The 21,431-nt window shown below is 39.7% G+C and overlaps 1 long non-coding RNA gene across 1 annotated transcript; it reads left to right on the top strand.

Annotated features, from left to right (window-relative positions):
- The first annotated feature begins 2,638 nt into the window (after positions 1-2,638).
- On the top strand, positions 2,639-20,618 carry LOC116667166. Its single transcript, XR_004323957.1, has 3 exons — positions 2,639-2,864; positions 15,653-15,754; positions 20,364-20,618. It is a non-coding gene; the product is annotated as an uncharacterized LOC116667166 (long non-coding RNA).
- Positions 20,619-21,431: the final 813 nt, after the last annotated feature.

The raw sequence follows: 21,431 nt of genomic DNA, 5'->3' as shown, positions 1-21,431 counted from the left end.
GAGTGAGAGTGTTGAGAGAAGGGCTATTTTAGAATAGTTGGTCAGGGACTGCCTCTCTGACAAGAGATCAAGGGAATAAATATCTGATGTAACTGAGGAGCAAACCTCTAAGTACACGTTTAAGGCAAAGAAAATCCAGGCTCAAAGGCCAAGAGGCAGGAGCATGAGGGTTGAAAGCATAACAGAAAGGACAGAGGGGCTGTGGCCAGGGGTGGGAGGGGAGAGTGATGGAGAAGGAAGTAAGAGAGGTGAGGTGGCCGGCAGGTAAGGCCTTAGTAGCTAGGGTCAAGTTCATGTAGTCGCCATGGGAAGCCACTGGGTGGTTTTTGAGCAGACGAATGACATGAACTAATGCACATACTCCCAATGGTCACCCTAAATTCTACATGAATAATAGACCAGGGGGGCAAGACTGAGAGCAGCAAGGTAAGTTTAAAGCTTTTTAGAAATCCAAATGGGTGATGCTGGTTTGGAAGAATGGTAGTGGGAGAGGTTAGATTTGGAACACCTTCTGAAGATGGAGCTGTCAGGATTTCCTGATGGATTGGATATAAGATATGAAAGAAAGGATGCTGCCCCCAACAATCTTTGCACTGAAGTAATTCTAGGGCTTAAAACAAAAGAGGAATCTAAAAGACCACTTGGATGGTGTCCACTCCTAGCATGCGATACTTCCGCATGCAACCTTTCACAGGTGAAATTAATTGTTTGTCCATTTATTTAAGCAACTATCTCTCCCCCATTAGAATGTGAGCCTCTGAAAGGACTTTTATCTATCTAGTTCACCCTTACATCCCTGCACCAAGCCCAATGCCAGGCACATTTTGAACCCTCATTAAATACTTTAAAGAATAAACAAATGTCAAAAGCTTTGAGCAATCTTGAAATTATACCTTATTAGAAACAGTTGAAAGATGGAGGGATACTGAAAAGGAAGTATTTTCATGGCAGACAGGACTATAAAGATTCTATAATGTTTTCTAGCTTACCCCTTCATGTTATTTAAACTCTAAGACAAAACCAATTTTACCACTTTAAAGAGATGTGTCTCCTATACTATCAGCTGGCTAACACATTCTTCTGTAAATAGTTTTACCCTGACCTGACATATCATAACCATATTATACACTTTATTTAATAATTCTTAGAAAAGTATTATTTTTGCTAAAAGTAATAGATACCCTTAGCCCTCCATTATCCAAACTTAAGAGAAATGGTGGAACTGAAGTGTGGGGTCTACCGATAATTCTTGAATCTTATTTTCAATGATTATAGACTGCCTCTCCTATAAACTTTTATATCAGCTGTTAAAAACTCTTCAAATTGATTTCGTTGCATTTCATTTTCACTCCTCCACAAGCGCAGAAGAAATGAAAAAGAAGAGTAAAGAGAAAGTTCTGGTTATGTGGAGGTGCAGGTAGTGACGAGCTGAGGTATTCCTGGTAACTGGGAATCTGAGTTATTCAGAGGTGACCATACTAAGAGGCTGGGGCAGAGCTAATACGCAATGGACTGGTTTCTAGCATTAACTTTTTATTTAAAAATTAAGTCCCTTTAACCTGTTCACTGAAATGTTACTCGTTTGAAACAAACACGCAGAAGGCTGCAGTGATGGAGAGTCTTATGAGACAGATGACACCAAGTGATGTGTGGGTTGTGATGTCAGCACAACCGGCAGATAGAATGGCTTGACTTTCCATTCCTTGGCTAGAGAAGGTCCCTACAAGAAAAGGCTGACCCTTGACATCACCAGAAACTTTCTCCAGACTTGGTCTCCTTTTGTAGGAGTCATCCCTGCTCCTGGCTCCCAGGCGAGTCCCAGAGGTGGGTGGGAGGGACGCTGACACTGGGACGCGGCCCTGCGCTGAGAAGGGCGGGGTCGCGGGCACTTGGGTCAACAAAGCCTGGGGGGCCCGGTGCAAGTGGGTTGACATCTCCAGAGGCGGGAGGTGGCCCAGGGTTCCCGAGCCCCCACCCCGATGACTCCCGGGCAGGCCGAGGGTGGGGAGGGCCCAGCAGCCCCGCCCCTCAGGCAGGCGGCGGCAGGCCGGAGCTGAGTGGGGGCCGTTTTTGCCGCAGGTTCGGGGGGTGGGGGGGCGCCCGAGGTGGGAAAGGGCGGGGTCGGCCACTGCTCCCCCCACTCCCGGCTTTACAAAGCTACAAAGCGCTCACGCCAGCCCAGGACCGCGAGCCGCAGCCGCCACAGCCACTGCAACGTGCTTCCAGCGTCCCCAGGTAGCTTTGGCGCAGGGCGGGGCGGGACCGCGCCGGAGGTGGGGGGAGAGGGTGGGCGCGGTCAGAGGGGGCTCTCGGTGCACCCCACCCACCATAGCCGCAGACTCAGGACGCTAAGGCTGGGAACATCCCCTCGCACCCCTGAAAGGGAGGTGACCTGGTTACCTTACATTGACCTCCTGACAGCTGCCCAGCTGCACTAAGCAAGTAGAGCCCCAGAGGGTGCTTGCTTCCAAAATACTTGGGGTGTTTTCTGCACCTACATACCTAACTGTACACACACACACACACACACACACACACACACACACACACACACGCAGGCGGAGGCGGAGACAAGGGCCTGAGGGATTAGAGGGATAGGGTCACGTCAATCAGATTAGAATCTGGGCTGGACGTGTCCGCGCCGGGGTCCTCAGACAGTAGACACAGGATCTGCGTCTCCTTGTGTCCGGCCCTCAGGTGATGCGTGACAGACATTTCTTGGTTCGTTAGCTTGGAGAACCCGGGCTGTAAAACGTTTGGGTCAAGAATGAAACTTTGATCCACAGAGGCTTTCCTTGCCCTGCTCGCCAACATCTTCCGGTGTCTGGAACAGGGGTAGACTGGAGGATTCTAAAGAGTTTAAGGTGGGTGTTGAAGGGACCTTAGTTTTTAAAATGTGTGAGTTTTCAAAAAAGAAAATATAAACTCTCTTAGTTTGAATTAGCCTTTATTTTTCAATGTATGTATTTTAGAAGAATCAATAACTGGTGCTGACACCAGATAGTGAGTCCAGTGGGCATGGATCTGAAAACTAAGTTCACTGTATAGTTTTAGAAAAACTGACTGCTTCTTTATGTGCCTTTTTATGTGCTGTATTAGTGGGATGCATCTTTGTTGGGAATCCTGTCATATCACCTTGGTGTCTTGTGAGGTTTCCTCTGGTGTTGGCTACCTGACCTGGGACAGAGCCCAGTACGTTCCCGTTTATATTTCAGGTGTGTGCAAGCCCGCTTCTCAGGCCTCTATCCTTGGTCTCTAGTGAGAGAAAAAGGAATCAGAAATGTGCTCTTGGGAAGTTGGGGAGCAAGAAGGAACAGCGTAGATTTCTCCCCATTAAAGTTTTCACATATTGGCAATTTAAAACCCAAAGCATTGTTTACCACCTGTCAGATGCACTGGGAAGTGTAAGAATTAACTAATAAAATATTTGTAAAATGCTTCCTGAATATAAAATTCCATAAATATGCTAAATAGTAATAATCCATCCATTGTTAAATTTATGTAGCTGCTTCTGCCATGCATACAAGATGACTTAGAATGCATGTTTCCTGTCAATTAAACAATGAGTTTGGAGTAAAATAATGAGTTCAGTTCGCATCCTGTGAAACTTTGAAATATAATTTCTCCCATAAGGCACCACTGGCAGGGAATCATAAAGCAAGCAGCACTTCGGAAAGCTATCTATGGAATGGCCTTTTACCTTATGGTTGGGGGAAAAGGGACCCAGTGAACTTTTGAAGCTAAAAAATCCTGGGCCCTGGCTCGAGTGTGCCTGAACCACAAATACTCCCTTACATGCAGGGTGAGTCAACAGGAGGGACAAGCAGGTTTGGTGGGATGGCCTTAGAGCTGTCCACTTTAATCCACAAAATACACCTCTTGGTATTTTAAGGCTGAAGTTCAATCTGTGGTTTTGTTCATAGACAAGAAAATCTTCATAGTTACTTGCATAAATTATTCATTCTTCCAATACCATAGGCTTGGTTTTTAAGCATCCTTAATACCAGCAATTATTTTAATATCCAGCAGATAACTGAATTAGTTTGTTCCCAGCAGACTGAGTGACATGTTAACATTTTTCTCTTTGCATGTATTTAATAATAAAGTGTGTCATTCTTCTGTTTGCCAGTCTCCTAGAGTAAAGCCTGTTTCTTACATGCTGATTTTGAGTATAAATATGGCTGTGAATGGTCTTTTCTGTCTTATGAAGACAATTCTAGATTCACCTCTAGCAGATTGAAGGGTGAGCAAAACCATGAAGGTGGGAATGCTTTCCCTTCATACCTTCCCACTTTCAGTGGCCTTTTCTTCTCCCTTCCTCTCCTCCGCTCTCTCCAGATGGATAGTTGCTAAACAGACACCAGTCTGGTATTCCAGAACTTCCCCTCTGCCACCACTCTTCCTTGATCCAAGTAACTTAACCTCTGCCACACTTATTTTCCAACAGCTTGCTATGAGTAAGTGGACTAGATGAGAAATCAAGACAGTCTGCATCTATCACGCAGCTATGATATACCAGGAACTGTATGACATTATCTTATTAAATTGCTCTAACAATCTGATGCGGGCGATGCCATCTGTGTTTCTCACAGAAGGAAACTGAGTCTCAAAGGAGCTCTGGACCAAGGCCTTTTGGGACCTTCTGATGTACTGTGATTCCCTAAGGATTCACATTCAGGACTGAAGCATGGAAGAGTTCTCCCATTAACTAACTCGCCATTTGATAATTCCCTTAAACCCTTCGGGGTTTTCTTTTCTCTAGTTTTGGATTAAATTATCTCTCAGGGATGGAAGGGACTATTCCAGGATTTGGGGGGCCAAGCACGTAAGCTGCTCCCCTTATCTCAGGGGATTCCTAACTATCCTCTCCCCTGCCCTGCCCTCCAACCTCCTCCCTTGTTTAGCTTTTTTCTTCCTTTAGGTGCAGGAAAATGTCTTCTCCAAGAGGCTTTTCCCAGTCACTGTTCAGGCTTCTATTATTCTCTGTCTCACCCAAGTATCCTTCAGAACACCGATTACAAAGTGTGGTTATTTTATTTATGCGTCAGTTAACACATGGTGGTTGTTCTCATCTTCTCCCCCATCACTCCCCCGTGAAATCATAAGCTGCATGAGGCCAGAGCTCTTTTGTCTGACTGTTTTTGTTATTTTATTTTCAGGGCCTAGCACCATGACACATAGTTGATGATCAATAAGTTTATGTTGAAAGAATAATTTTCTCTTATGAAGGACATGTGCTGATGGCCAATATATTATCCCTCCCATGGGTAACTTATATGAAATGTCATCAGTCTTACACAGTTCAAGTAACTCTAAATTATGAATGGGATCCAAGTATAATGATGGAGACAGCAGGGGCTGTCCTTGGACAACAGGACAGATGGGCACACTGCACATGGTCCAACCCCCATATTTTACAGCAGAGAAAACAAGCTCAGAATGATCACAGAAATTTTGGGTTTAGAAGCTACTTTAGAAACCAGCCAGTCAATGGCCTAAAGCCACTGTTTTATTGACAAGGAAAGACAAAAGCTCAGAAAAACACTGAACCGTTAAGTACAGAACATATGCCTCCTAACTTCCAGACTCAAAAATCTCGAGGACCACTCAAGTCAACAGGGGTAGGGAGTTTTGGACAACGATGCTTTCTTTCAGAAATTCTGAAGATCCTTAGGTTTCCCAGACCAATCCTGGGTAGCCGCATTAATACCTAGCAGTACATCCTACTTCAGAAAATCTTCTTTTAAAATTCTGTATGGCCTCTATAAACTTCAGTGACTCATTTACTACTTTAATGATCCATCAGGCAGCCTTTTAATACCTGCCATTAGTTTACCAATTCTGCTTAAATGCTTGAGAGCTCCAAATGGGAAATCTACAGTGCTGAGCATTTAACATTAGTGTGATAGATTCCAGATACATTTAAAAAATGATTGATATTTTGAACTCCAAATAATGCTGGCTTGTTTTTAAGGACTAAAATAACTTTTCTTCTCTAACTTAGAGAGCAATCCTTGCTAGAGTGTTACATCCCATAAAAAAGCAGTTCTTAAACTTTAGAGGTCATAAAAATCATCTGTTAAGGCTTTTAAAAAATCCAGATAGCTTGTAGCCATTCTGCACAGTTTTGAATTAATGGGTCTGAGATTGGACCCAGACAAGCGCATTTTTAACAGACACCTTTAGTGACTTCTCAGTCAAATGGTCTGAGATCTCACTTCAAGGGCCAATAATAATTTTGGTATGCTTTGAAATTTTTCCCAGATTCTTCCTAAGAGGATTTTTTAGACAAATGTGTTTAAATCTAGTAAATAGTGGAGATGATCAAAATTAGTTTATTCAGTATTATCGACATCTGTTTCCTTGTTGTAAAAGCCATATATGTATAATCATGATTTAGCTACCAGGTTTGATATTGGCCCCAAATCAAGAATGTTCCAAAATGCTTCTGTTGGACCACAAAAATGAATCAGCAATTAGCAATAAAAGTTGAATGTTAAATTCCTTGGAGAAATAATGAAACCCTTGCCCTCTAGATGATTATACTCAGTAAAGTTGAGAAGTAAGATTAATATCCATGAAACATTCAAGGACAGGGTTGCAGATCAAGTACAAGAGGCCCAGTTAAATTTGAATTTAAAATACACAACAAATCATGTTTTAGTATAGGCATGTCTCATATAATACTTTTATTTGCTAAATCCAGCCACCTTGCTCAAGGAACATTAGCATTTAATGTCATTAGTTTCCAGAACTCAGTGTGTGTTAGGGAGCGGGGGTTGCTGAGTGGTTGTTAAGCTTTTAAAAACTGATAAAAGCTCTGGTCACGCTCTTGAGAAAAATGTCCAACGGCACTTTCCAAAAGAACTATCATATAATTCCATGGATTCCAGGCTGCCAAAGCTCTCGGGGATACCAGGGTCACTGCAGTGGTGGACATCAGAGGCTGGCTCTTCAAGCTACTTACTCTGGGCTGGGGAAACCTTGAAGATGTCTTGGAAAAGTGGAATTTGAACAGGGCCTTTAAGAGCAGTAATCTTTAAGCTGGTTTTTGGGTTTAGGGGGACTTCTGATATTTGAGAAGCAGGTCCCCATAGGGTTTGAGGGTATTTAGTGCAGAGTACTGAGAAATTAGCTTGGACAGGTTAAAAAAAAGTCTAGATCATGGACAACCTTGGATTCTAAAGGGTTCAGACTGCCTATGCTGGGAAATAGAGTATCCTCAATGATTCATCAATTAGGGGAGAAAACGTGATCAAACAAAGGGAGACAGTGTGGGGAAGCTGCCGGGAGCCTGGGCTCCAGGGTCAGCAGGCTTGGTGTAAGCTCTCCATTAACAAGTTGGGAAGCCATTGATGTGTGGGCAACTTCTGAGAGCCACCCCCACCATCTCTTGAGCTGGGAATTGGGAATAATAATAAAGGCTACTAATAGGGTTGTTATGAAGACAGAGTGCATTGTACAGTGCTTGGCACAGTGCATGACACTGTGTAAATATTCAGTCTCTGGTACCTGGTACTCTGACATGCTGCTGCTGCTACTGCTACTGCCCTTGTTATTATTTAAGGGGGACCAGCCCCCCAGTAGCCTACAGGAACAGTTCAAGGAGAGTGAAAGATGCGAAAAAGGATGGTCTGCCCTAGATTTGGATAAGGCTTTAAAATGTCCCTTTTCCCAACTTGAAATTTCATTATCAAACATCAGAGAGGGCAGAAACAAGTGAGTAAAATCATGTGTGTACTTCTGACTGAAAATTTTAAAATACTCTCAACTCTTCATTATTTCTCCTAAAAGAGGGAATATTATGGATAATCCAAATACTTTACCCTGATCCAGAGTCAAGTAAACTTCTACTTTGTGTGTGTTATTCTTAATAGCAGATTTGCTGTCTTTCTTTGGTTTTGGCTAATATTTAAATTAATCTGCACATGATAAGCTGAGACTAATTGATCAGAATGGTTCCCCAAAGCCGTTTAAACAGCAAGGCAGATGAGTTTATCGGCTATAATTTACCAAAACTTCCCTTCACAGAGCTAACTGGTAATGCTGGAGATGGTCTCATGGAGACTGTGGGGTCAGACTGCTCAGGTATCAATCCCCTCTGGGTCTTCCAACCAGCTCTGTGACCAGGAAAGTCACTTTGCTTCTTTAGACCTCAGTTTCTCCCTATCTGTAAAACAGAAGTTATGACAGCCTTTACCTCGAAGGCCATGAGTATAGAGGTCTCACGCAGTTCCGGTACACTTTAACTGTTCACACAGAATTCTGTGACCTCAGTCCTGTCTTCATCTTACCGGTATTTCTTTAATATATTCATAAACAGTTCAATTCAGGAAAACATATAATGTGGGAGATATTCGTGATCTTTAGTCACCTCTTAATTTACTGATTTACACAGCCAAGGCACTTCCAAGGGCATTTTCCAAGCCATAGAGTACAATGTTCTTATTTCAAAGAATTTTCAATCCCAATTTTCATTATCTGTTCCTTTCTCCTTCTCATCCGTCTTCAACTTTTACAGGATGATTGATGCCTTGCTAAAGAGCTTTGGGTTTCAAACTGTACATTAAAGCTTCTGGAATCTAGAATTTACTTGGCTCATAAACCTATGTTACTGAACAATACAAAGTTGTTTTAAAGTATATTATAGTTACAGGTATGGCAGTTATATTTTACTTGGTTTGTGCTGAGTATCTTGAGGGCATCTCCCACAGTGCCTTCAGGATGGTAGACTCAAATATTTATACACTGAATTTAATGTATAATAAAATCCATTACATTCTTTTTCTGAGTATACTTTCCTTCACGTTAGGGAATTAAACTTGAAAAAATGAAAACAAGGAAAAGATATCTAACCTTCATGCAGAAGATCATTAGTCCAATATTTCTAGCCTGAAGTACTGATAATAAATTTGAAAAGTGAATGTGGAGATCTACCATCCCTATTTTTTAGAAGAGCTATGGATGATAACAAGCCTGTATTTCCATGAGGGTCTTTGCATTAGCTGTCTCTCTCTGGAATGCTCTCTCCTCCAATTTTGCCTGGCTCAGCTAAGATTATACCTCCTCAGAACAGCCTTCCCTGACCATGCAATCTCATTCACTTATTTTACATTACTTTGTTTTATTTGTTATAGTACATTACCATCCAATTATTTCGTATTTGTGTCATTGTCTACCCTCATCCCCACTGGACTAGAAGCACCCTGAGGTCAGAGGTCAAGTCAATATGTTTACTGCTGTTTTCTAAGTAACTATTACAGTGTCAGGTACTTAGTAGGTAGTCAATAAATATTTTATTACTTAGTTGAATGTCAAAAGACCAAGATCTCGTTTTCTGGCTTCATTCCACTGCAAATGAGTAATTTTTCATCTTTTGGGTCAAATTCACCTTTCAGAATTGGATTAAAATGAAACTCCTCCATAATAAAAATTTATATGCATAAAATGTTACATATAATTTGAGAGTCCCTTGCTCTTAGGCTAGAAGTTCTAGCTCTAAAAGTATGTATAAATATTAAGAAAATCTAACTGAAACATTGAGCTAAATATCACAAAAAACTTAATTACTATCAACACCAGTGTCTTAATGTTCATACATTTATGGTAATGAATTATCTGTTGCCTTGGGAAAATTTTGCAACCCTCCAAAGGGGGAAAAAAGGCTATCTATAAATGTATATTTTATTTATATGCTGGAAAGGATTTAAAGCTTATAGAGAAAGGCTAATAAAAATACATACTGTACAGCAATATAAAATATATCTCAAATAGGTAAGAAAAAAATGAGTCAAAGGAAAAAAATAAGGCCAGGAATGTAAGAGAGCCAGGAGAGAGATTCATACTCAAAATTTATAACGTGAAATTCAACACTCTTGCTAGAAGATAGTAACAAATTTTATTCTCAGTTTCTTAGCAGTCAAAGCAAAGGAGAAAAAAAGTAATCAGTTATGCCTTGCAGAGGGTCATATTTTACATATACTTATATACAAATATATGTATATGTATTTAACAGCACACTGCTTAGAAGAAGGAAGCCTGAGTGTAGTAATAAGGAACAGAGATTATTTTTTCCAATGTTTGGTTTTGGTAAGTGCCCTTGTACCTGAGCCTGAAATAACCTACTGTGAAATGTTCAAAAATAACCAGCACTGTCGATGTTTATAATCAAGATTTTATGGCTATCTGTAATTTTTGTTAGCAGTAGATCTTGCAGAAAGAGGCCTCATTTGGTCAGTAAGACCCTCCCAGAACTCAGGGAAAGAGGGATGGGGAAACAGACAAGGAAGACAAAGGTGTTTCTCCATTTTCTTCTACCGCCATCAGCCCCTGCAGCATTCCACCCTTCCTGCTGATGCACACTGTTTAAACAGAACAACTGCAGCTTTCATTCTCCCCTGTGAGGGCTGTGTGTCTAGGACGCTGACTAACACAAGTTCTTCCAGGTAACCTTAGTTTCCCTGGATAGCAGTCCATCATGGGCATCCATGCCTTCTCTCTCTGAGAGAGCAAATACAATAACTAGCTTCTCAGAACATTATGTGGATGTGTGGCATTCTCTGAGGGGCTATAAATGGATCACACTGACAGCTTTATTTGTCATTCTTAAACGGAATGTGTTTCTCCCCCTTTGTGCTAAATCGAAATCAGATGGCATTTCTTATTTCAATGTGGAATGTCTTTACTCTCATAATAGCAAAAATGCATTCACAACTGATCCTATTCTAATTGACAAAATTTGTGTTTCATTATTTTGAAGGGGGAGGGGGTGGTCCTGGAGGGAAAACAACTTATGCAACATTTTGTTTTGCCTATTTACTGACATCCTGATACCGCTGATAGAATTCTGTCACCATATGGAGGCAGAGACAATTATATTACACGTAATGACATGGATTTTAGAAGTAAAGATATAAAAAGGCATACCCAGCAGAATAGCCACAAACCAGAGACAGAAACATTTCTGAAATCTCTTCTCTCCTTTGCCTCCCCAGCTTGTCTCTAGTCCTAATCATTTCTTCCTGTCTTTGCAGTGGCTCTTGTTCAACACAGAGTGAGAAAAATGGCAGGAATAGGGTTGGAAACTACTACCTTCATATCTTAGCCTATTTTTCATGTGCAAAAACCAGCTTCTTTTCAGCCCAGGTAAAATTTTTCATTAAAAAAAAAAAATCCCTATCATTCTTATCTACCCACTAATGAATCTGGGTGAGAAAGAAAGCCCTCCTACTTTAATTTCTTAAATCTATCAAAAGCGCCCCAGGTTCTTGTTACTGATCTCAGTAATGTGCTTATCTTTTAGCATTTTTAAACACTAGGCTATAAGTACATTTTTCTTGCTGATTTTATACCTGTGTTTATTTTCATTTTATATACTCATGCTTTCAATCAAGTTGTCTTCAGTGAGTACCTACTATGTGCCAGACACTGTTAGGATGCAGTGAGCTGCATCAGGTATTCCCTGCCCTCACTTGGCTGCTGGAGAAGACAGACAGTAAAAGAATGACACGATCAGGTTGAAATCACAACTGCTCTTCCAATGCAACAAAGGAGAGACATAAGGTTCTAGAAAATGAGATCTAAATGATGTATAGGAGTCAACCAGACAAGGAGTATAAGCAGAAGGCATGATGTATAGGAAGGCCAAGTAGCTGGAGGACAGAGAGCAAGGTGAATAGCTTGAGTCTGGAGATGTCACCAGGGGCTATCATCATGAAAGGCTTTTTAGCCGTAGCAAAGCATATACCTTTGTCTTAGCACCAGTGAGAAGGCTGGTTTGGGTTTTTTGTTTGTTTGTTTGTTCGAGGGGAGAGGAGGAATACAGTTAGTTGTATCATCAATTTTACATTTCAAAAAAATATTTCTGATTACAATGTGCAGTACTGGTTGGCAAAGGGCAAAAGTTATGTAGACCAGTTGAACTTCTTAAGTAGAGAGATACTAGTGGCTTAGCCTGGGGGAGGAAGGAAGAATTCTAAAAAGTCAATGGATTCAAGAAATGTATAGGAGGTAAAACTGACAGGTCATCTGCGATATTTATGTGAAGCCTATGAGGAAGTGTCAAGGAACACTGGAAGAGGAACAAGTGTGAAGAGACAGAATGCTAAGTTCCATGTTGGACATGTTTAGTTTGAGATGTGTTGGAGGTATCATAGGGTAGAGCAAGCAGACAGCTGGTTATGGGTGTGGAGCTTGTCAGAGAGCTCTGTGGTCCAAGCCAAAAACGTGTGACTCATCTTCCCATTCATGGGCCTGGATATGGTGTGATCCACAGATGGATCTGACTGTGCAGAGAAAGGCTGTCAAGTTAGCAATGGAAGAGAGTGCTAGGAGCAAAGTCTTGAGGAATTCAAATCCATAATGGCCAAATAGTGAAGGAGGAGCCTGAAGGAGTAGCAGCAGAAGGAAACCCAGGCGATTGCTGGGACAAGGTGGGCAAAGGGGCAAGAATTTCATTTTGAGAAGGTGGGAGTGGTCAGTAGGCTTGAATGTGGAAGACAGAAATGTTTACTTAGCAGAAGTGGAGAACACTGATCGGAGAGAACTGTTTTGAATTAAAATGAAAAGAAATTAACAAATGATATGTCTGGGAAACAGCGCTGTAACTGGTTCTGTCTGTGGTCATGCCTGAGAATATTTCACATGTTCATATTTTATATATATCTTAAGAAGATACTTGGGGAGCAGGCGTGATCAGGAAGAAAGTCGTTTTGACATACTGGTGACCATCAGAAAGAGTGGAACTAGGTGGAATTTGGGCACAGAACAGTCTGAGGTTCTGGGGTCTGAATTGGAAAGAAAACCTGAAACTGATACTAGGGAATTTTATGAATTTTATGAGCTCAAGGCTGCCTGTTCATCTGCCCGATGGTGCTCTTCTGGGCAGGGTAAATAAACCAAACGTTCACGAAGCAGTGTTGACTTGCCTCACCCACTTGCCGGCACTGCTGGATGGGGGAAGGAGGCCCTGGGCTGAGAAACTGCAGAGCACATTCTTGGCGACCTTCCTCCCTGCACCCCTATAACACAAATATTTGAGCCCACCCAGAGGGAATGGAGTGGAAGTCCTATCTCAGCACAGTGAGCCATGGGATAAGGCAGAGGTCAGACTGAAGTGGTGTCAGCTGCACATGGGAGTCAGAAAAAAAAGACGAGCGTCGGTAATGATTTACAGCAGTTTGGCTACAAAGGGGAAGAGAGAGACTGGAGGGCAGCTGGAGAGAGTGGATAAGTGGATGAGTAAGCACTTATTCATTCAACAAATATGAAACTACCTTATATGTATCAGGCAACAGGCTAGGCACCAGGAAGACATCCTCTATCTGTACTGGGAGATCTGCTGTAAGATGGACTGCGTGCAGTAATCTCAGATGCGTCATGACTAAATGTTTTGTGATCTGATTCATGAAGACAAACGCATAATTCTTCCTCAGATATAAACACTTACTTGATTTTTATAAACTGATCAAACAAATGTGTTAAAATAATAAAGAGAGAAAAGTAACACTTCTACCTGTATCTGGGGTTTTTTCCCTCATCCTCTCTCCTTTCATTACTTTTGTCTTCCAATTTGGACAGTCTTGCTATTGTCACTTACTCAGAAAATATTTTCTAAAATAGTGTCCTTAATCATATATTCAGGGCCTTCCACGGCACTGTCTGACTTTTAAAACCCATCTAATCTCTTGTTGTTTATATAGTATCCACAGTATTCAAGCATGAAATATTACACTGTGGAAGTTAGAAATGTGAATAAAGCAGGGTTTTCCCTAGCTAGATTATAAGCTTTCTGAGAGCTCCTTACACTGCTGTATTTATAACTATCAAAAATAAAGCCAGAGTACTATAACTGTGGTTCTTGTAGTGACGGTAAGTTTAGACTTGATCCTATAGGGATTGGATAACTGTTAGACATTTTCAAGCAAGTGGGGAAGTATGAAGTTGAGGAAGAACTAGGGCATTATGAAATCTGGGAAATGATGGCGACTGGAAGCAGAGAGTATATGAGATGGGAGGCCATTGCCTGAATGGGAGATGGGGGGTTTGTTTTTGGTTGACAGTGGTCTTGGACATGTGAAAGGGAAGTCAAGCTTTTTTGTACCAGGTGGCTGTGGTCAGGTGGCTGTGTTTTGTGCAGAGTACAGTAATGGAGGGGAGAATGAAGATGATGCCCAGTGTCCAAGCCATGGAGAGTGACAATGCCAGGGACTTTAGGTAGGAAAAGAAGCAAATTCCAGAGAGGATGGAGATGAGGAACCAGCCTGGAAACGCATCCAAAAAAGATGTAACTCAAGCTGTGAGTGTGAAAGAAATTGCTGCCAAGTGGAGAATCTTGAGGAAGCCCATGTTTAAGGGGAGGTAGAAAAAGGAACATTGAGAGGAACTTCCTGTGAGAATAGAAGTGAGGTGGATTTCAAGGAAGAGCCTCTCCCTGTAATTTGTTTCATTTACAGGGTTATCATTTGGTTGTCTCTTTTCTCTCTCTCTTCCTTTCCCTTGTGGGATGGCCGCACCAAATGCGCTGTGCAGCTGGCAGTACTGGATCTCGTCTGGGTTCGAATTTCCTCTCTGCAGCTCTACCCTCTATTTATTAATGAACAGTGACTTGCCCAGAGTCACCTGGAGTCATGAGCAATCAGTGATTTCCTTCAGAAGCTCCTCCTCACTCCTGAGAACATGACTTGAGTGAAGGAGCTCCTGGTGTGTTTGTTAGGAAGGCACAGCAAGGGAGCAGAGCTGGATCATTTGTTAACTGGGAGTCAGTGGGCTTCTATTTAGGATTTCCCTTATCCAAGCTCCAAGCTTGTCTCGAGGAGTAATACAATTTTTTAGCAGTAATAAATACCTTCAAGCACAAGTATTATTTTGCCCTTTGGGTTTCATAGTAGCTAGTCAGCCCTACTCTTGTTAAATAGTCCATTTTATCTCAGTGCCCCTGTATCACGTTACACTAAAAAAAGTCTATGAATTTCACATCAAGAGGATAAAATACTTGATTTCTTTTGGGGCAGGGGAGTGATGTATTTTCTCTTTTCTAATAATAGGAGCTTAGGAAGAAATTATCCTTTTACCTAAATTACCAAGAAATTCAAATCCAAATTATAACGTTAATCATTTCAAGTGTTGACCAACATAGGTAGCATAGATACATCTTCTTTTTTTCACTCCCAACCCTATTTTCTTATTTTTAATTCATATTTCATTATTTTTTTTCTTTTTGGAAGCCACCTCAGATCCTTAAGATAAAGAGTCAGAGAATAAATAAATGAAATACTTTGACTGTTAATTCAGTATCTTTCTACACATTGTCTCATTTGATGGCCAGAACAGTCCATTGAATAGGTGGCATTAACACTCCCACACGAGAGGTGAAGGAAATGGCAGAGGTGAAGTTAAGGACTTTCGGTTTACTCAGACAAATAAATACTGAGTGGGATTCGGCCCCAGGTCTTCTTTCAGTTCTAATGGCAGTAGTCATTTCAGCCTTTCTTGCTCAAACCTTTGTGGACAGCTGGTTGATTTGTACATGATGTATGGTTGGCTGGGATACCTCTCAGTCAGATGGGAAATAATCATTAACATAAGAAATCAGTATTGCTTGTAAAGTTTTCTTCTTGGTGATGAACCATTCCATGCTTGTATCTCCTACCAGGTTTTGTAACTATCAAGAAGTACGTGAAACAGGCCTCTTTCATCAAGTATTCTTGATTAAGTTATGAAAATGGGATGGAAACTTATTTTTCTCCTTCGTATGGTAAGTAACTACTACTACGGGTAGTTCTAATTGCCTCACAATATTTGCAAAAGAAATGGAAATGCTTCTTGTATGAAGACTGCATGACTTATCCAGATTTGTCTTCAGAAATGTTTCACAAAAAGGGGGAATATTCCATTTTTCAGTTCGATAGTGGTTTTTATCCATGTTAAATATGTTTTCTCTGGTTTAGAATTTGAGTCACTTGGATCTACAAATGAGTTTTGATCATTGAAGTAACATAACTCTTCTACCCACTTTATACACACTTTTAAAATTCTTTAGTGAGCAGCATCTTGTGCAGAAAATTGACATGTGGACTCTGAAAAGTCATGGCCACATACAAGGAAGATTTAGAAATGCCAGATTGCTATGCTGTGGCATTTCTCTCATCCCACATGCCCTACTTTGGCCTGGGCACTGACTGTCTTTAATTGGAAAAAGTTATCACTTTGCCAGTGATTAGAACTGAGTCATCCCAAGTGCACGAAATCAGCTTTGAAGAAAGGGCTATCTTATTGAGTTCTTTCACCAGTATATTGTGCCTGAAGGACTTAATGATTTGAGACAGTTCACTCTCCTTTGTCCACTCACGAAAATCGCTTATTTTCACTCTTCACTGTATTTTCTTTATATGTCCTAATACATATTTAAAAGAAAAATTCTCTATATATGTGTAGCCGTGAATATTGTAAAATTTCATCTATTCTAACATATTAGGGAGGTGGGCATATCTTCATTTGTGGGAAAGCTGAATTATAGATAACTTTTAAACCAATGTGTCTTTTATTACTTCAAACTACATATAGTAACTTCAACAAAACATTACAAAATAGAAAACCTTAAGAAGACCTGTTATAATAAATCATACAAACATTGTTATTAGCATATAGATTGGGTGTATGTAGGAGCTTATAAAGTGCCCAAGGTTCACCAAAAATAGTTTATTTTGTGTCCAAAAAGTGTACATGAGATTGAAAATAAATGTTTAAAACACCATATGTTATCTACCTATAAATAAACTATTTGTGAAACAAAGGTAAATGTCAGCTCAGCTCATGAGCAAATTATCAAAGATTTTAAATTTATTGAAGCCCTAAATTAATGAGATATTACCATGTGTGCATAAATAACTTAAAGAATAAAATGTGCTGATCCTTCTCTCATGTGGGTATTTGTGCTAATGAATCAGGATCCTATTTACACTATTAGTCCCCAAAGTAATTGCTTATTTGAAGAAGTTCTGTCTTATGGGTTTTCAGTTAATTAAATCCATTTGCATTTTATGCACACATTTTAAAATCTCAAGCCCTATTTTTCATAAGCCAGATTCAAATATGTTCATGTGATAATACCTCTCATTAAGGCATTAGTCTTTCATTCTTAAAGGAACTTTCCAAATAAGCATATGCATAAAATGTTTATTAATGAAATCCAATCAATATTTTAGAAAAGTCAACCCATTAAATGTTGTTTTTTAAGTTTAAATTTTCCTATTTGTAATGGTGATTACCATGTTGAACATACCTTCAATTGCTAATGTTTTAGTTAGCTTTATTTATTTATTCAATGGTTTTTTTTTCCTGCTTTGACTTTGCATGCCAGTTTTTAAGTACTAATACGCCTGCAGAATTACAAGCAACTCTTTCCTGAAGAGTAGCTTTTTCAAGGTATGTGCATATAAACTGACTGATCCTGCCAACCCAACTGGGAGATCACTAAAATATTGAGCAAAACTTTTTAATACTGAAAAACAAAGTACAGTAATTCACAAAGTTAGGCATGGTTTAGAAGGCACAGCTTTCAAATATTTGAGAATTTGGGAATTAAAGTACACAAGATAAAAACTGTAAATGCCTTCATTAGATCCAAACTATGGAAATCTCTCAGTGCTACTCTAGTTTGGAAGCTTGCAAAAGCTACCAAAGTTAGGAGAGTAGAAGCAGCACAGGACAGGCCAGATGAAGGAGGGGCCAGGGAGAGCCATGGGATCCACACAGCGGGCCCAGGGTCTGACATCAAAGAGTATCATGGCAAGGGCCAGACACTGGGGAAGGCACGAAGGAGCACAACTTGGAAAGCAGGTTTGAAATCCCATTTTTAAATCAGCCTAACTGAACTACAAGGCAGTTACTATATGTTTATCTAGTTAACTGCTTATCTTGGTTTACTAGATCCCCTTTGCAAAGACATAAAATGCAGAATCTGAATATATTTAGGTTCAAATTCCAGCCTAAGAAATACTGAATCAAAAAAGGGTAGAAATGGAAAAAAGGAAGAAAAAAAGAAATGATATCCTAAAATCAGAATGAGCATGATAGTTATTCTGTCCTTTTTTTAGCCATATTGGACAATAATGTAATTTTGTTGTCATCTGAGCAAGGGATTATACTATAGGTATTAAAAGGAAAACAATTTTTGATATCCTGAAAAAACTCACACACTTTATAATAAAATGAACAAATTTCATTCAGTTAAATCTTACTGATTCATTTAAGCAATGATCTATGTAAAGTATAATACCAATGGCCTCCTAAGATGATAACATTCTCTTTGTAGCTGGAATTGCCCTAAGGAAGCATTTTTTCTCATTTAGAGAAAGCAAGAATAAAGCACTTGTATTACCATTTATATAAATTTTTAATACTGAATAAAATATTAGTGTTTAGTATAATATTGATTCTCAGCGTAATACCCCTCCATAATGGCATGCTAATTGGTTAGAATTAAATCAGACAGATTCAAAAACCCTGAGAACAGACCATCAAACATTTGTAATTTTTTTTCATTAGTTTTCAGAATTCCAATTAAAATGGAATTAGTCTGTCGCATAAAAGACCATAGTACCGTAGAGTTCTGTGCACTCTCTCTTCCTTCCCACTGCTCCACCCCCACGATGAGGGAAGAGGGTGGGCAGGGAGGGCAGATCTTCCCTCCCGAGTTTCAACCAGAGAATAACAGCATTCAAGAGGCAGGTGATCTGTGTGCATTCCAGCTTTCTAATTTACTAACTGTGAGACCTTGGGCATTTTACTTAAACCCCTTGGAGCCACAGTTTCCTCATCAGTAATATTTCTGTCTAACAGTGCTGACCTCCCTCAAGTTGTTGAGGAGGTAAAACAGGTTCTCAACCAGGAATGCCAGGATGCCGCTGCCCTCCAGGAGATATTTGGCAACATCACAGCTGGAGAGGGTGGGTGTGCTACTAGCCCCTTGGGAGGAGAGGCCAGGGATGTTTCAAACTTTCCTAAGATGTACAGAACAAAACACCTCCAACCCTCCAAAAAAGAGTCATCCAGCCCAAAAGGTCAGTAGTACCAAGACTGAGAAACCCTGGAGCAAAGGGAAGCAATGTACTCCACGAGCACAGTGTCTGACACACAACTAGGCCCTTAATAAGTATTAGTATAATGACATTGTTATTGTTGTCATCATTTATTAGAGAAGGAACTCCCAATTCCCTGCATGGTATCAGGACTGAGCACTATAAACAATTCAGTAAGCCCATCCCAGCATAGGCCATCGTGTCTGACTGCTAAGTCATCTACTTGGGGCGGCCAGTTTTTGAGGGCCTTTAGGAATGAACTGACCCACTTAATACCTGACTAGTCTAGCAGGCTCGTAAAGAAGACTGTAACAAAGTTCAAGGATATCATTTAATTTTTACCCTCTTAGAAATTAGAAGAAAACAGGAAAAGACAAATAAAAAGTAACTTACAATACCCGGTGACTTTTACTTTTTAACTTCTGCTGTTAGTAATGGCTCAGTCTCCTGATGATCATTTACTTTATCAAATAAACTGATGTTTGGACAAATAGCTAGGAAATATGGTCTTCTCATTAATATAAGATATAGCTTAACTGTTTATATGGTACATGAATATTACCAATCTCAAAACCAGCTGAAAGCAACAATATAGTTTTAGTTTAATGTTCAAACATTTTAAGGAGGGAAAACTCTTGCTTAATTCAAGATTATTTGTCAAACAGACTTGGGTTTGAATTTCAACTTTATAACCATCAAGCTGTGTGACTTTGAATAATTTGCCTAACTTCTCTGAGCTCAGTTTCCTCATCTGTTTAATAGGCATAAAATTACCTAATAGGGTTGTTGAGAATTAAATGAGACAACCAGTATTTGAAACATATTAGCAGTGAATAAATGGTAGCAGTTATTATTTTTGTTATTATTTCTTCTAGGAACCTTGCATTGCCTTCAGTTCTCATTCTTAAGAATGATAATTATGATGTATTAGTACTTTTTTATTAACAAAAAAACAGCTCAAATCACTTCCATTACCTCAAAAAACAAACTCCTAGGCTTCCTTCAATAAAATCGATTTAAGAAGAAAAAAAAAACATACACATTACACATGGAATTTCCCAGTGAGAATCTTTTTAAGGAAACAGTGAATTTCCCAAATTAAAGAATGAATGATGGGCACATCTTTCTCTCATATTTTAATATAGTTGATTATCCACTTTTTAATTAGCCACCTAATTATAATTCAATAGAAATTTCCCTAGGTGAATGTAGTAACCTACTTCAGAGAGAGAAACGGTGCTTTGAGTGGGCAACTCCTACTGTGAATTTTGACACTTTTTCCAGGTCCAATTTGTTCCAAACCTCAATGGCCCAGGAGAGATGGGAAGAGCTGTTTCATAACCTAAAAATTCTGACTGCCAGGAAGGTTGACTGTAAGGCTAAATTCACCTTTAATCAGTATTTTATTTCTCCATTTCTTTGTTCCCTGAAGAAGACACAACTGTATTTTTTCTTCCCATCATTCATATGTCTTAAATTTGAAAATAAAAACATAATTAATCAAAACTATGGTTCCCTTCATTATTCTTGGTGGTTTACTTTCTTCTTAACTACTCCAGTTTCTCCAACTTCTAACTGAAAGGTACCTGGATGATATTATTATTATTATTATTATTATTATTATTATTATTATTATTATTATTATTATTATTATTATTATTATTATTATTATTATTATTATTCCCAGGACCAAAAGGAGACCATCTCAACATCATGATAGGCATTTATTTAATTCCACAACCCATTCCATGTTAAGGAGGGAGTTTTTTAAATCTATTCCTTAACAAGGGATGTCCAAAGTTCCCAAACCTTAATAGTTATACTTTTTATCATTGGTTATTCATAGACCCTAGCTTAAAATGTTTTCCAACTTAAACCATTTAGTGCTGATCAGATGAACTGATTGCTTTATTGAACTCTCTCTTCCAACCAGTTTTGGCTTTGCGTAGTTAGAACTTCAATGTCTTTGCATATAATTTTGAACTACTGTCTCTCAATTTCTGGTGCAGATTCATTAAACTTATGCAGAGAGGAGAGCTGAACTTTTCATTTTAATTAATTGAGTTTATCTCTTTGCTTCCACTCTTGCCTCCTATAGTCTATTTGCAATAAAGTATAAGTCAGGTCATTTTGCTCCTTGGCTCAAAACTCCCCAGTAGTTCCTTGTTTCAATCAGAGTAAAAGTTAGAGCCTAACAATGGTCCTCAAGTCATATGTGTTTCAACCCATCATGAACACCCTCTCCTTCTGCCCCCACCTCGACATTTACTCCACTCTAATCACTCTTGCTTCCCTACAGCTCTGCCAGCACACCAGGCATGTTCCTGCCTCAAGGTCTTTGCACATGCTATT

The sequence above is a fragment of the Camelus ferus genome, chromosome 11 (genome assembly GCF_009834535.1).
Source record: "Camelus ferus isolate YT-003-E chromosome 11, BCGSAC_Cfer_1.0, whole genome shotgun sequence".
Taxonomy (NCBI): Eukaryota; Metazoa; Chordata; class Mammalia; order Artiodactyla; family Camelidae; genus Camelus; species Camelus ferus.
This window is presented reverse-complemented; position numbering and strand designations above follow the sequence as displayed.